Raw genomic sequence first — 16,726 nt, 5'->3', positions numbered from 1 at the left:
AGGGAACCTCAGTCCATTTTCCCCATCCTGTGGCAATAAAGATCTAATTATAAGAGACCCATTTTTTTTTCCCCATTGGATCATAGCTATAGGTCGACCAGTCATTTAAACTTTTCTCCAAGTGTTCCCAGGTGGGTGTGGAACCTTAGAGGAAGCGCTTCCCATTTTAGCTCAAAAAGTTAGTAACAGATGTCTGTGCGCTCAAACCAAAGTAAACAAACCAAACCAAAACCTCGCCAGCGGGAAGTCACAAAGTAAAACAAAGAGCAAAGGGACACCCCAAAAGGATGGCAAAGAGATGCCCAGAAATCAAAAGCCAAACGGCAAAATGCCCCAAACGTGACTTCCACGTGACGTTTGTCCAAAACGGTGCCTTACAAACAGAATTTCCCTTCACAGCGAGAATTCCCCAAATTGGAACCAAAGTTCCCCACATGCACAGAGTCAAAAGGCCTCAGTTGTGCGCCCTGGGGCACTTACCAAAGTGCTGGCGGGTGTGTCGCGACGTAACAAAATTGCGAGCATCTTCCTGATCCTCCGAGAGGATCAAAGTCTTCTCGGAGTAGAAGTCCGGGCTGGCGGGTGCGGGGAAGGGAAGAGAAGGTGTCCTTAAGGCCAAAAAAAAAAAAAAAAAGCCTCAGCAGCTGCTAGGGCAACGTCCCCTGTTCTCCGCCACAGCTTTGGAGATCTGCAGCCTTGCCGGCGGATCGGGTGAGGTGGGACACGGCCCTGCAGCAGGGAGTCCCTGGCGATCTGGCCTCAGAGAAACCCCCGGCCGTCTGCTCTCCTGAAGGAGGCTGGCAGGCTGGCATGGAGAGAGATCCCCGAGCATCCAATCAGGCCAAGGGGCCCTGCGGGGCTGCCTGCCCGCGAGCATATCCTGGATGAGCCCCCAAATTTTGTTGCCAAAAAAACCACCTTGGCTCTCTGCACCAGTGCCGAACAGAAATACAGAGACAGAGTTTATGGAAGAAAAAGAAAGATCGCTTTAATTCTTTGCCAGGCAAAGGGGAAAACACAGCAGGCTAGTGCCTCCAGAACTGTGCCCCCCTTCTCTGGGGAATAGGGCAAGGCTGTAGCGCTGGGACTCGTGGTCTGAGGCAGGTGATAAGGCTCAAAGTAATTAAGGTTTTGCATTTCTTTCTTTTTTTCTGCAAATTTACAGCCAAAGCTGGCGTCAGGCGGCTCAGCAACCGGGTCTGGTGTCCCTGAGGTTATCTGCCCGTGACCTTTCTGAAATGAAGAATGTTACAAGGAAGAGTAGAGGGACAAGAATGCCAGGCGTGGAGTGTAATTCATACGGAGTAATTAGCTTTGCGAAGGACAAGTCTAGCTACAAGTGTTTCTTAGTCTAACAGCTAAAAAATAACCAAGATTGCTTAACTCTTTCAGCCCTGTTTAAGTTGCTTCCCTAGCCTGTTCATTGTTCCCTTGTTTTCTCTGTTTATCAGAAAAGAAAACTCTCATTTCTATTTTTGCTGCTACAAGGGTCCCAGCCAGGAGTCCCCATCCGGGTAGCCCTAAAGCCTGTCCGGCTTCACCACACTGCCTCTCCCCGCCCCCATCTCTGCTTTCAGAATCCCAGTGAGGCAGCCGGGTTGTCCTAGACCCTCGGGCTGTTGTCAGGCCGAGATAGGACAGCTCCCTGCAGGGCTGTCTTATCTAATCAGGTCTCTCGCAAGCTGCTGTCTCCCCAGGACTGCCCTCCCTCACTTGCCTTCCACCTCTGTGTTCTCTTCTCTTTCATCCTACTCCCCTTTCCTCTGGCATCCTGCACAGCGCCTCGCCTCTGCCCTGCCCGATCAAGTTTTGTAAAATTGTCACCGTGCTGTCTTTCAGTGGGGGATTCTTTCGGAGGTGATTCACGCCACTGTTCCGTACGGAGCCCGGCTCAGCATGTATAAGGAACCATTTATAAATGCAGTTGTAAGATAACAGTGATGAATTTAGTTTCTGGTTCCCTGAGTTGTTCTGGCTCTTTTATTGTCCTTCCTCACCAGCAATCTGTCCCTTCTTACTCTCCCATCTGACTTTTTAGTCCCACTGATGAGTAAGCCATGGGAAAGCAGTTGTACATAAAATAATCATGGTGGTTTTTCAAAGCCCAGGATCACAGGTGATTGCTTTCTCACTGGTCCTTTTTTTTTTGACTGTGTGTTGGCTCTTCGTTGCTGCGCGGGCATTTCTCTAGTTGCGGCGAGTGCGGGCTACTTTTTGTTGCGGTGTGCGGGCTTCTCGTTGCAGTGGCTTCTCTTGTTGCGGAGCACGGGCTCCAGGCGCACGGGCTTCAGTACTTGTGGCTCTTCGGCTCAGAGAAAGCCCGCGTGCAGCAACGAACACCCAACACAGCCAAAATTAAAATAAATAAAATTTTAAAAATAAATAAATCTCTTAATTAGGACCATACCCATAATATCAAACCCTGTTACACACATCTCACCTACCCAGTTACTGAAGGCTGGCTGACCCCCTGGTTCCAATAAACTTTCGAGGTGCTGTAACAAATAGTTTACTGACGCCTAACCGTCATGTGCCAGATTGTTACTTCCATCAACATATCACCAGCCTTATTGTGCTTAATAAGACATGACTCAGCTCTTGCCCAGCCGATGAGAGATACACATTCCCTGGTATTCTTCCTGCAAATGAATAGTTGGCGTCAAACAAAGAACTACTTTTCCTGTGAAGACCGCTGCTGCATTTGCTGGAGTCCTGTCCTGTCTAGAGCTTCCCTTCTAGCAACTGCCCCACCCCCGGCCTCTTTCGTAAATCCTGGCCCCCTGCGGTGGCCTTACACATGCCATCTTTGGTGTCTGCTGTCTCCCCACTGTGTTGTATGAACTCACATTTCCTACTTCATTGCCTCAGTTCCTTTTCTTGTCAAGTCAGGACAGCCTTCTAGCAGATCTAGCTGTTTCCAGCCAGAACAAGTTCTTCTTCTAGCCAAGGCTTGACTTCATTCTTTCCTTCTTTTTTCAACATTATAAAGCTACTCATGCAAAACAGACAAATCAGTGAAACAATAGGCCAGAAGTAGAACCTATTCTAAGTAAGATGGAGGTGATTTTAAAAGGGAATCACAGGACTGCCCTGGTGGCGCAGTGGTTAAGAATTGCCTGCCAGTGCAGGAGACGCGGGTTTGAGCCCTGGTCCGGGAAGATCCCACATGCCGTGGAGCAACTAAGCCTGTGCACCACAACTACTGAGCCTGTGCTCTACAGCCTGGGAGCCACGACTACTGAGCCCACGTCCCACAGCTACTGAAGCCTGTGTGCCTAGAGCTCTTGCTCCACAACAAGAGAAGCCACCGCAATGAGAAGCCCGTGCACTGCAACAAAGAGTAGCCCCCACTCACCGCAACTAAAGAAAGCCCGCACGCAGCAACGAAGATCCAACACAGCCAAAAATAAATACATAAATAAATTAATTTTTTAAAAAAAGAATGATGTAAAAAAATTTTAAAGTTTAAAAAAGGGAATCACAAACCAGTAGGAAAGATTGTACAGGACCGTGCAATAAGTGATGTTGGACCAATGGGTTAGTAATTGTGGGAAAGAAAATAATCTCATTTTAGACCCCTATTTCATACTATACTTCAACATTAATTCCAGGTGAATTTTTCAAAGCTATATAGAAACTGGAGGTGAAGAGGGGGTGTTATAAAAAAAAAAAAAGAAAGGGCTTTCCAAGTTTAGAAGCAACAGAGTAATTCCCCAGGAGAAAAGTTTTAATATTTCTAGGTACACCATCTAGCCTGTACCAAATTAATGACTAATGTGTCTATTTTTTTAAAAATGGTAAAAATTAAAAGGTAAAATAATTATGGCAGAATACAACACACATAAAAATAATAAATAAGCAAATATCTATTATATTAAGAACTGATTGAAATAAATGAGAAAAATGGAGAATAGTTAAGTAAACTATGGTACATTCAGCCAGTGAATATTATACAGCCCTCAAGAACTCTAAACAGTGGTAAAGGACTGTATAATACAAATACATGTGTGACAGTTAAGTGAAAACAGTCAGGATATAAAATTGTAGTTGCAACTGCTTATAACTATATAAAAATGGAAAATCATATACAAGGGAAACTGAAAAGAGAATATCATAAAATGTGGTAGTATTAGGTTTGTAGAGGTCTTTTTTTTTTTCCTTTTTCCTCTTTTGCCTAAATTTGGGTTTATGCTCTATGGTGAAATAAATTCCTTTATTTTTAAAAATCATCTGTTTTTGGAATGTAAAGTCACTGGGGGCAAGAGGGCCTGGGAGCCCTTCCCAGAGGGTACGCTCTGCCCCCTTGGTCCAGGTGGTCCCCGTGGCATCGTCCGTTGGCCCCAGTTGGGGAGACACTGCACTGAGTGTCAGGGGAGAAAATGTGCTTGATTCTGAGAAGTGAATTTTTTAAGTAGTGTGTGTTCCTCTCCTAGACTCTTTGGACTGACAGACCCAGTACAACAGAGATCTCCGGAAGAGTTTTCCCTCCCAAGTGACAAGAAAATGAATGTCATCTCAGGGTTAATATGAGCCCCAAATTCCTCTTGCTTGATAAAAGTGGGGTGTCCCTAAAGTCTGCCTGGAAATCAACTCACCAAGATGTGAATTTGTCTGCTAAGCTCATCGTAACATCTAATCATTGATTGAGTATCTACTACGTGCCCAGAACTGTGCTGTGGTGGTTTTAAAGATATGTCCACAAATTCTTGGATACCTCTCCCACAAAGAGGTGGAGCTTAATCCCCCTCCTGTTAGGTGTGGGTTGGACTTAGTGATTCACTTCTAGCAAATAAAATACGGCAGAAGTGACAGGATGTCATTTTCAAGATTAGGGTATAAAAAAGACTGTGGCATTCCTCTATCAAGAGGCTGTGCTTTCCCTCTCTCTCTCTCTGGAGTCCCTCACTCTGGGGGAGGCCACCTGTCATGTTGAATTTGAAAAGACATCCAGTATGGAGAGGCCCACATGGCAAGGAACTAAGCCCTGCCACCAGCCACGGGAGTGAGCCTGGAAGCAGATTGTATTCCAGTCCAGCCTTTGAATAACTGCAGCTCTGGTCACCACCTCACACACAGCCTCATGAGAGACCCTGAGCCAGAGCCACCCAGCAAAGCAGCTCCCTGATTCATGATCCACAGAAACTTCGAGATAAATTTGTTGTTTCGAGCTGCTGAATTTGGGGGGTTATTTGTTACACAGCAATAGATAACTAATACATGCATGAAATATCTTGCCTACATGAATTATCACCACAACCCTAAGAGGTACTAGATATTACTCTCCCCATTTTACAGATGAGGAACCTGAGGCTGAAAACGATGACACAGCAAGTCAGTGGTGTGGTGTTTTGAAAATCCACCTCCTCTGAGCCATCCTCTAAATATTAAACCATTAAAGCAACCATCTCCTCACCACCATCCCTATGAATTTCCTTCATGTGAACACTGGGTTACAAGAAATTAAGAGACCAAGCAATTGCCAAACCTAAGAAAGTGTGTGGTTCCCACAGGAAGGCAGAGAAGCGTTGAGATGCTGATTCCACAAAAGGTACCCTCAAAAAGAGTATTAATCCACTCCACCAGACCAGATGTCCTGTGATACACGTAGGGTGGGATGACTCAAGATGAGAAGAGGAAAGCTCTGGAGTCTAGAGTACCAGCCCTGATGAGGCTTCAGCCTCAATCAGGATCCTCAGTTCTCTGACCAATTACAACATCATCCCCAAAAGCCAAGTTAGATTCTTCCCTAGAAAAGCAACCAGAGCCTGCATCATTTCACTGCAAACACTTATATTTTTAAATAGGGTAAAAATGCTGACTGGGGAAAGATTTTTGTTAGGCTGTAGGCTTTAAAAAAGCATTGAAGTCAATCCGGCATCCCAGACGGAATGTAAATCTGCTACAAAGTGAAGTTGATGGACAAATATATGAGGTGCTTTCGCCCAAGTATTTAATCCAAGGACATCATAAAACCGATCCATCAACCCTGAAATAAAAAATAGCATGCAACAGATGTATTTAAGCAGGGAAGAAAGGACCACAGACTGTCTCACTCCTCTCTCAATTCTGCATGAATAAGACGGATTTGCCCACCCTTCTGGAGAAAGCCTCAAGCTTAGAGGCCAACTACAAAATCTTTCAAAAGTCTGTCACCTGCTTTTTCATTCTTTTTGAGATATTCCATGTCAGACCAGTCTCTCAAGGCATTCCAAATCATGTAAATTAATTGGATGCAAAGAGTCCCACCAACAGGAAAAAAAAAAAAATGGCCATGCAGTATCAAAATATTCAGTGTGTCATAATCCACCACTGTAGTTTAGAAATAAAGCAACTACAAAAATGTATGAGATGAGCCCCTTAACACCAGCCATGTTTAAGTTTTAAATAAGTCAGTCTGTCAGGAGAAGAGGTGCCCAGCAGCCTCCGCTGTGAGACACCGTGGTAGAATAAAGATGACCAAAAATTCTACAAAACTCCTATCAAGATATGAGGTCTGGGGGACTGGCGGTCCATTGGTTAGAACTTGGCGCTTTCACTGCTGCACCCCAGTTCAATCCCTGGTCAGGGAAGTAAGACCCCACAAGACATGCGATGCGGCCAAAAAAAAAAGAAAAAAGTGAGGTCTGTGTCACCTCCCCTTGAATTAGCGTGGCCTCTGGGACTGCTTTGAGCAAAAGAACATGGTGGAAGTGATGTCACACCAGTTTCTGTGTACAGAACAGTAACAGTAAAGCGTCTGTGCTGGGCATCTGGAGGCTAAAATGGAGAATAAGAGAATCAGAATCTCTTTCCTCCTGGAGCTTCCAGTCCAGTAGAGAAGATAGACATTAGACAAGCAATAAGTCCTCAGGACATAGAAAGGAGAAGTGTTGAGGGATCATATCCTGGTCCACTCCCCTCTCTTCCCACCTGTGAGGTTGTGATTTATAATAAAAATATATATATATTGGTCTTCATCCCTGTTTCTAGCACAGAGTACCCAAAACCCTGGGAATTTTCTAAGAGAGAAGAGTGATAAAGGTGTCTGTATTAAGAACAACAAAAAAAAAGCCAATTTCTTTTCCTCCTGTGTGTCTTCTTTACTACTCACACCGAACCCTTCACCCCACCAAGCAATCCTCCACGACCCCAGGTGGTGTCCTACAATTTAACCCAATTCTGACACTGTCTGCCTGGAGACGGCGTCAGATCCCACGGGTTGAAGGCTCAGTCCCGCAAGACTGCTCCCGCCCCACTTTAGAGGCCAAGCACAAGGCCAGGCTATCACCTGTGCTTCTGACCAATTGGCTGTCAATCAGAGTCCCCAGGACTTCTCCTCAGATTTGATTAATTTGCTAGAGTGGCTCACAGATCTCAGGAAAACTGTGACTTACACTTACCAGGGTTTTTTTTGTTCGTTTGTTTTTTAATTTATTTTTGCTGTGTGTTGGGTCTTCGTTTCTGCGCGAGGGCCCCCTCTAGTTGTGGCAACCGGGGGCCACTCTTCATCGCGGTGCGTGGGCCTCCCACTATCGCGGCCTCTCTTGTTGTGGAGCACAGGCTCCAGACGCGCAGGCTCAGTACCTGTGGCTCACGGTCCCAGTTGCTCCACGGCATGTGGGATCCTCCCAGACCAGCGGTCAAACCTGTGTCCCCTGTATTAGCAGGCAGACTCTCCCAACCACTGTGCCACCAGGGAAGCCCCATTTACCGGTTTTTAAAGGATGTGATAAAGGATACAGATGAACAGCCAGATGGAGAGAAACAAAGGACAAGGTATGTGGGGAGGGTGTGGAGCTTCCATGCTCTCTCTGAGCACCCCAATCTCCCAGCATTTCCACGCATTCACCAACCTGGAAGATGAACACATAGATGAATTCACTTGTATTGTCTTGTTTATATATGCACAAGGCATAGCTATTAAATTTTACTAAATAAATTTAAAAAGCTCTTTCAATAAGCATAAAATAAAAATTGTGATAAAAAAATTGTGTCATAGTGTAATCATTGACAGTTTTTGTTATCCTAAGTTCCATCAGAAAAACAGAAGCCACACAACATATTTCAAACGAGGAAATTTAATGTAAAGAATTTGTTATACAGGTATTGGAGGACTTAAAAGGCACAGGGGATGCTGAGATAACTCAGAGATAATAAATGTAAAATCCAGCAGCACCCCTAGGATGGTGCGGAATGTTGAGAGTGGCTGGGACCCAGACTTTGCAGAGGAGGCATTGCTTTGCTGGTGCTGGTACCTCTTGAGGGGTATGATGAATCTGGTTCTGGAGGGTGGAATCAACAGCTGCTGCCCGGTTGAGGAGCCCTTGCTTCTGGACAGTCGTAAGAACAAATAGGAAGCAAACAGGAAGGAGCAAGGCCCTTCTCCTTCCTCCTGCCTACTGGTCTCCTTCGAATGACCCTTATTGGCAGAACCTAGCCAGCAGGCAGAGGCCAAGTGCAGTTCACAGATTTCTAGCCCTGTTATCGTAAAGCGGAATATAGAAGAGTGGACCTGGGGCTGAGAAACAAGAGCTCAATAATTGGCACAGCAGTTGTTTTTATTTCTTAGTGACACGGAAAATAACAGTGCAACTTGTATTTGATGGTCTTGTAGGTTCTGTGAAATATGGCTACTGTGACAATGCCCAAAATACTAGTGACTTATACGAGATATGTTTAGTCCTCTCCCATGGACCAGTCTGGGCACAAGCGGTCTGGGGCGGGTATGCGGCTCCACAGGGTCAGGGACTCAAACTTCTACCTTATTCCTCTGCCATTTTCAACTCTGTGATCCAAAATAGTTACTCCAGTTCCAGCCAACACATCTACATTCCAGCTAGAGGGAAAGGGATGGTATTCTCCAACCTTTTAAGGCAGAGGCAGGCAAACTACCACCCAGGGACCAAATTTTAAAGCAGCTATTATAAATATACAAAAGGGCATAAAGGAGGATATGCACATAATGAATAAATGAATCGAAAATCTCAATAGAGAAACAGAAACTATAAAAAAGAACCAAATGGAAATTCTAGGACTGAAAAAGTGCAATATCTGAAATTAAAAGTTCACTAAATGGGGAAAAAAGTTCACTAGGTGGGTTTAACAGCATATTGGAGATGACACAGGAAGGTATCGATGAATTTCAAGAGAGCTCAGTAGAAAGCATTCAATCTGAAGAACACAGAATAAAAGAATTGGAAAATCAAAGAGCCTAAGTGATCTATGAGACAATATGAAGAGCTCTAATATATGTGTAATTGGAGTTTCAAAAGAAGAGATAAGAGTAATGGAACAGGAAAAAAATTTTTGAATTTTCCCAAATGTGGCCAAAGACATAAATTTAGAGTCCAGAGTCTCAGTGATCCCCAAGCAAGATACATACAAAGAGAATCACACCCTAGCACATCATATAAAATCTGAAAACCAAAGATAGGGAAAAAAAAAATCTTGAAAGTAACTTAGAGAAAAACAACACTTTGCACACATGTAACAACAAAACAGATAACTGCATACATCTCATTGGAAACAATGGAAACCAGAAGACAGTGAAAGGATGCCTTTAAATTGCTAACACAAATGGAAAAAAAAAACCCTATCACTCATAGTGCCATATCTAATTAATTATTCTTCAAGAATTAAAGCAAATAAAGACATTTTTAGATCAACTAAAATGCAGAGAACTGATTTCCAGCATATATAAACTATAACAAAGGCTAAAATAAGTTATTCAGGCTGAAAGGAAATGATATCAGATGAAAACCTGGGTCTCTTCAAGAACTGAAGAGCACCGGAAAGGGCAAATATATGGGTCAATATTAAAGATTGTATTTTCATCATAATTTCTTTAAAATATATATATGACAGTTTAAAGCAAAAACATCAATATTATATTATAGGGTTCTTAGCCTGTAGATGTAGCACATATGAGAAAACAGCATAAAAGTCAGGAAAGGATGGTAAATGGGCCAATCTAGTTGCAAGGTTCTTACATTATTTTATGTGTACAATATTAACTATGGAAAATTGAGGATGTACACTATAATCCCTAGAGTAGCTGCTAAATATCATGCAAAGAGGTATAGCTAAAAAAACCAATGGATAAATTAAAATGGAATTCTAAAAATACATATTCAATTAACGCAAACAAACTGTGGAAAGGAAGACCAGAAGAACAAAAGACACACAGAACAAACAGAAAACGCAAATACTTGAAAACTAATAGTTGACCTAAATCAAAACATATCAATCATTATGTTAATTGTAAGCAAACTAAACATTCCATTTAAAAGGTGGAGATTGTCAAGATGTGTAAAAACGCCAGACCCAACTATATGCTGTCTATAAGAGATGCACTTATATATATAATCACAGGTAGGCTGACAGTAAAAAGATTGAAAAAGATATATCAGACCAACAGCAATCACAAGAAGGTTGGAATGGTTCTATAAATAGCAGATAAAGTAAACTTCAAGACAAAAGAGTATTGCCAGAGTTAAAGAGAGACATTTCAAGATGAAAACATGGTCAATACATTAGGAAGATAAACAATCATGAAGGTGTAGGCGCCTAATAACAAAGCTTCAAAATAGATGAAGCAAAAATGGACAGACTTAAAAGGAAAGTTAAAAGCAGACAGACTTAAAGGGAGAAATAAATTCACAATCATACTGGATTTTAACAGCCCTCTCTCAACAACTGATAGGATAGCTAGACTGAAAAATCAATAAAGACATAGAGAATCTAAACAACATCTGTCAACCACCTTGACCTCACTGACATTTAGAGAACATGCCACAGAGCAACTATAGAATAGCTATTCTTTTCAAGTGCCCATGGTACATTCACAGACACACTGCAGGGTGGGCCATAAAGCAAGCCTCAATAAATTTCAAGACTGAAATCTAAGAGCGCTTACTGTGAGCTCTTTACTTGCACTACCCCATTTAATTCTTCACAATAACCCTAGGATATTGGTAAGTATTATTATAAGTCCAATGATACATAAAGAAGCAAAGGCTCAGGAAACTAAGTCACTTTTATTCACTGGACTTCACTGTAACTTTTGGCAGTGACACTTTCACAAACTAAAGACAAATACACTTAACATCAGACCTAGCCCCACCACATCCTTGTAGGTCAGTGGGAAAAACTTAGGACCTGTGGTCAGATGATCTGCGATGGGCCTGCCCTTGCCTCTAACTAGCCATGTGCCCTTGGTAAGTCACTTTCCTAAAACTTGATTTGCACGTTTATAAACGACATCTGAGGTACATACTGCAAGCCCCATTTTACAGATGAGAAGACCAAGCCTTCGATGGGTTACATCATACTGCATGTGAGTGGCGGAGCCAAGATGCCGATCCAGGTCCATCTGACTCCAAAGCCCATGTGTTCACCAATCTGGGCTCCACCAATCTAATGCCAACACACCTGAGACATGTCTTCCCAGCACAAGTCTGAGATTTGCACCACCAGGTGAAGCCTATAATAAGACCAAATATTTACAGGGAATTCCCTGGCGGTCCAGTGGTTAGGACTCGGCATTCTCTGCCTGGACTGCCTGGGGTCCAAGTTTGATCCCTGGTCGGAGAACTAAGATCCCGCAGGCTGCATGGTGTGGCCAAAAAAAAAAAAAAGACCAAATATTTACATTAAAGGGTAACCTTTTCAAAGAGTATTTACACATTAATTTTTATCTAAAGATAATATGAAAGACATAGTAGAGCTAAGTTGTTAAGCATACATACACCTCCTGGGGCCAGTCTGCCTGGGTGAGTCTCGGCCCTGCCACCTGCTTGATTCATGACCTAGGGTAAGTTATTTATCCTTTCATGACCTCAGTTTCTCTCAGGTAAAATGTAAAATGCAAGTGCAACAGTATTTTGCTGTAAAATGTGACTAATGACAGTATTTTGCTTACCGTGAGGATACGATGAGTTGAAATGTGAAAAGTGCTAGAACATTCGGGAGGCATGTGTTCAGGACCACAGCTGTGCTGGCCGTGATTTCATTATTACGAAAGTTCTTAATCCTTCTGCAGAGTAAGCACTGTTGGAGCCTCATACAGCTAAGGAACAATGCAAGAAGGGTGGACAGATGTGCTCAAGGGCACTCAGTGGGTTAGGGGCAGAGCTAGTGAGGAAGTATATAGTTCCAGTTCTGGACCAGGGCTCATTTTTCTACCCCATATCTGCCCCTATTCAAGGATGGGAGCAGGAGAGCTCCGAAGGGTGAGGGAGGCAAAGGCATTTGGCCAAGAGGAAAGGCCCTTCTGTGGGTACCTCCGCCAGCCTCTCGCAGCTGCGAGGCTTTGCCCAGCAGAATCTGAGCCACCAGGACCCAACCAGGTGGGAACACGTGAGGAGCCTCACCCCAACAGGGGGCGGGACCCGGAATGAGCCCCGGTGCCCTGGTGCCCCGGCCCGCATGTGTCTACTGAGAGCACTGGCGGGGGCCAGGGAGATGACAGCATATGCCCCCCTACATCACAGCCACGACACTCGGATCTACCGTCCCAGGAGGGAGCAGCTGCCAATCTAGGAGTCGAGGGTCACGTCACTGTTCCAGTGCCAAGTCTTTATGTTCAGAAAGGGGTGAGGGGACATTGTGTAATTGCTGGAAACACGGCGAACACATTGTGCAATTGCTGGAAACACGGCGGAACATGAAACACAGGAAAACAGCTTCTTGAACTGCACAACGTAAATCATGGTTCCAATTGTCCTGCAACAGTGTTTCAAAACAAACCACAAAAAGCAGCAATTGCTATCAAGATGGGAACTGAAAACAAAGATACTCCGGGACAGCGCTCTCCAACCTTTTTGGCACCAGGGACCGGTTTCGTGGAGGACAGTTTTTCCACGGACGGGGGTGGGGGTGGGGGTGGGGGTGGGGAGAAGGGGGAGATGGGGAGCGGCAGGTGAAGCTTCGCTCCTTGCCCACCGCTCACCTCCTGCTGTGCGGCCCTGTCCCTAACAGGCCCCCTGCTCTAGGAGCATTACCTCTTGAAGAGAAACTCACTGTCAGCTTACACGTGGCCCACCGTCTCTCTCTCTCTTGTTTTTGTTTTTTAATGGCCGCCCCACATGGCTTAGTGGGATCTTAGTTTCCTGACCAGGGATCAAACCCGGGCCCTCAGCAGTGAAAGCACAGAGTCTTAACCACTGGACCACCAGGGAATTCTGTGTTGTTGTTGTTGTTTTTTAATTTTTCATGTTTATATTTACTCTCAATTACATTTTTTAAAATAAAATTTTAAATGAATTTACCTATTTTTGGCTGCGTTGGGTCTTCGTTGCTGCACACGGGCTTTCTCTAGTTGCGGAGAGCGGGGGCTAGGGGGCTACTCTCGTTGTGGTGTGCGGGTTTCTCACTGCAGTGGCTTCTCTTGTTGCAGAGCACGGGCTCTAGGCGCACGGGCTCAGTAGTTGTGGCACGTGGGCTCAGTAGTTGTGGCTCACGGGCTCTACAGCGCAGGCTCAGTAGTTGTGGCACACGGGCTTAGTTGCTCCACAGCATGTGGGCTCTTCCCAGACCAGGGCTCGAAGCCATGTCCCCTGCATTGGCAGGTGGATTCTTAACCACTGTGCCACCAGGGAAGCCCCCCTCTGGGTTTTTTGAAGGTGCCTTCCTCCAGCCGTGAAATCCTCAGACACATGGTCACTGAAATGTACCCATCCCACAGCCCTGTCCCCTGCAGACTTGAGGGAGCTGGGATCCCAGGACTGTGCCCAGCTAGTGGCCTGGCTCGCCCTGGAGGAGGCTGTGAGACCACACTGCCACCATGTGGGCACCTCCGCTTACAGCCACAGCTGAAAATCGCTGCTGCCTGCCCCGCCACCAGCTGCAAGGGTATGAGCCCCACATTGCCCTCTGGTGGCCTAGATCGGCTGGCTGGCCCTAGAGGTTGGTGGGAAAACGGCAGCAGCCTAGGGTCAAATCAGATCCTTGCTCGGGGATCTAAAGTACAACTTTAAGCTTCCACCTCCTACTATCTGGGTGACCCTGGACAAGCTACTTATCCTCTATGTGTCTCAGTTTCTCTATCCATAAGATGGGGGCTGTAACAGTAACAACCTCACAGCGTTGTAGGATTAAATGAGCTAATACATCGGGTGTTTGGAACAGTGTCAGATGTCTGGTAACTCTTCAGTAGATCAGTAGCTTTCAAACCCTTTGACCAAGATCCACAGTAAGAAATACATTCTTTATCACAACCTAGGACACACAGCTATATATATATACATAACACTAACAAATATTTCACAAAATAATACTTATAACATGCAACATACTCTGACAATTCTGATTATTTTTTTAAAAGCTGATCATAACTCAGTAAATTGATTTCTCAAACCCACTGGTGGCTCACGTCACGCAGGCTGAAAAACACTGCAATAAATAAGTAAGTAAGAGGTAGCAGAAGCTTTACCCTAGCTCAGGCTGCCAGTCCTGGCTTCCTTCCCTCCCCTTGCACCTGTGCCCTGAGCCTTCCTTGTAACTGAGCCGGAGCCAGGCCAGGTCAGCTCTGGCTGGGCAGATGAGCCACCATAGAGCTGAGGAGACCCTCTGCGGCCTACTGTGCAGCCTTCTCGCAGGTTCTCGCCCTGCAGGTGGGAAGGATATGCCTTCACTCTCACCAGGCACTAACAACATGGCAGGCCCTGTGCTCCATCCTTCCTGCAACCTCACAGCCCTCTATGAGGAAGGCGTCATTCTTCCCATTTCTCAGCTGAGAAGCCTGAGGTCAGCAGAGGTGAAGTGACTATGGACTATGGATAAACAGGACTGGTCCTCCTCTGGAATTTGGAATGTGAATTAATCAGGGAAATTGGCCTTCCAGAAAATGCTGTGAAAATGCTAAACAGGGTTAATCGGAGGCTCTGAAAGAGAAAGCACTGGAGACACAGGAAAACCGAAATGGAAAGAGGCAGGGTGGGAGTGCCCCTGCCACATGGCATCTGGCATTAGCAGGAACAGCTGCACCAAAGAACACTGACCTCAGGAGAGGCAGGGGCACCGGTGTCCCACTGTGGATCACCACTGTTGGCTCCAGTCCTCGGCCGGGGCATTGGCAAAAGGAAGAGGTCAGACAAGGTGGAGGAGACCATGCCTGCCCACGCCCTCCCCTGGTCTCCTGTCTGTGATGGATGAGGAACTCTATTTAGCGGAAGGCTGAGCAGGGGATGTGAACCTGTTCCAAGGAGTCCATCACCCCATTCCAGAGGGAGGTCCCTGCACAGCTGTGGCTGTGGCCCTGCCTGCCTGGGGAGTGAGGCAGTGAATCTGCCAGTTGGACAGAGGACAAATAACAGCACGATGTGGCCAAGATGAGCTGGAGAAAAACATGGCAATGATTTTGGAAGGGCACAATGGGCCCATGCAATGTGGTGGGGGAAGTAGGATTTGGAGTCAAAGATGTGATTTGGGTCCCTGCTCTTTGTTCACGGAACAAATAATCACTGAGCACCTATTACGATGCTCCAAGCCCCAAAGTAAGCATTGACGCACTGGTGACAGAGTGGTAAGCATAGCTGCCTCCCAAGTAAGCAATGGAGAGACACAGACCCCCAGGTGCTTATAGTGAGTGAGGAATAAAGAAACTGTAACAATCCAGGGTACTGAGTCTGGTGATTGATAGACACACAGGGGCTGTGGAAGCTCAGTGGACGGAATCTACCCCTGCTCGAGGAGGATCAGGTTTGTGTCTCCAGAGACGATGCCTCATCTGGTACCTGGTAGCATTTTCTCAGATGGACAGTAGAGGGAAAAGCCTTCCAGTTGTAGGGAGTAGCAAGTGCAAAGCACAGGGATGGGAGAGACATTTAGGTGAACTATGGTTCTGTGATTCCCACTGGCTGGAGTGGAGGTGTGAGATAGGGCTCTGCCAGTTTACCTGCCTCATGACCCTGGACAAGTCCTGGAACCTCTCAGACTATAAACTGCTCCCTGGGATATCAAAAGATACTTGGTTTAATTAGCATCTATGGAACATCCTCTGTGAGCCAGGCACTGTATCAGGTTGGTGCTGGGCATATGGAGATGTGTCAAAGCTACAAATCCCTACTCACAGGAAGCACATGGTCTCGTGGAAGAGACAGACACTATGCACTGTGTTACTAAGAACCATGAACAAAGCACCGGAGAGAAGGAGGCAATTAACGCTGCTCAAAGAAGAGGTGATGAGTAAGTGCTCTACCAAGTGGACAGAGAAAAAAGCATTTCAAATTAAGCAAAGGCAAGGAGGAAGGAAAAGGCATTGATGTATTCATAGAACAGGTCAGGAATGGTTGTAAGGTAAGGTACAGGGTGCAGGGGAGACAAGGGGTGACTGTGACACCAGCCTGGGACACACAGGTGTCTGGACCCCTGTTGTCTATGGCAGTGACAATGGGTGTGAAAGCAAGGCCCAGGCCCAAGCAGGTTCACAGGTCACCACACTTTCTGTGGGGCCTCAAAGGCAGGCCCTCCAAGTACTACCACCATCTGGCAACTTGTCCGGGCCCAGTTCCCCAGCACTCCAAAGAGACAAGCTTGAGGAGCCTGGGTGGAGGACAAGCCCAGCCATTTATGTCACGTATTGGGAAACAGAAGCCCCCAAGGGCATGGTGACTTGCCCGAAACCACGAGGTTATACAGTCGCAAGTGACAGACAATGGCCACAAAGCGTCCTCTTGTTGCTCCGAAGCCGCACTGAGACAATGAGACAAAGGGATGCGATGCTGGCTGACATATACCGCAACAAGAG

General features: G+C 45.7%; 1 long non-coding RNA gene across 1 annotated transcript in view; it reads right to left on the bottom strand.

The window, feature by feature from the left end:
• LOC137202409 (uncharacterized) overlaps positions 1 to 16,726 on the bottom strand; it is a 23,078-nt gene extending 6,352 nt beyond the window's left edge. Inside the window, exons 1-3 of the long non-coding RNA XR_010932595.1 lie at positions 13,248 to 16,726; positions 7,720 to 7,832; positions 481 to 1,095 (exon numbers count right to left, since the gene is read on the bottom strand). This is a non-coding gene — a long non-coding RNA (uncharacterized lncRNA). The remainder of the gene's footprint in view (positions 1 to 480; positions 1,096 to 7,719; positions 7,833 to 13,247) is intronic.

Source organism: Pseudorca crassidens, chromosome 11, assembly GCF_039906515.1.
Source record: "Pseudorca crassidens isolate mPseCra1 chromosome 11, mPseCra1.hap1, whole genome shotgun sequence".
Classification (NCBI taxonomy): Eukaryota; Metazoa; Chordata; class Mammalia; order Artiodactyla; family Delphinidae; genus Pseudorca; species Pseudorca crassidens.
Note: the sequence above shows the minus strand (reverse complement) of the source record. Positions and strands in the feature narration are given on the sequence as shown.